Here is a 383-nt window from a genome sequence, read left to right as displayed (position 1 = left end):
CACGGGAGGAGCTGGAAGGTCTCCCCCAACCCAGATGATTCTGTGATTCTTTTTTGCAAGCTGCTGTTCAAAGTGAATTCTGCAGAGCTGTCAGGAGAGGGCACCAAGACCAAGCAGACAGGGTGTCTCCATGGTCTGGAGGCTCCTGAAGACTAAAGGCTTCCTCAGACTGCGGTACCTCCTGGTGCGCCCCAGAGATCTCCACCTGCCTCCTGGTGCCCAGGAGACCTCTGACTCCCAGACCTGCAGAGCGTCGGGGTCACCTTTCGGCTCTGGACGGGTCGTGCCTCTGCTGTGAAGCATCCCTGGAGGTGCCGCAGCCACAGTCCTGTTCCCCGGGAGCTGGGGGCGGCAGCAGTGGGGGTGCCGGGGTGGCTCTTTCT

This window comes from Buceros rhinoceros, unplaced genomic scaffold (genome assembly GCF_000710305.1).
Source record: "Buceros rhinoceros silvestris isolate BGI_N320 unplaced genomic scaffold, ASM71030v1 scaffold15589, whole genome shotgun sequence".
Classification (NCBI taxonomy): domain Eukaryota; kingdom Metazoa; phylum Chordata; class Aves; order Bucerotiformes; family Bucerotidae; genus Buceros; species Buceros rhinoceros.
This window is presented reverse-complemented; position numbering follows the sequence as displayed.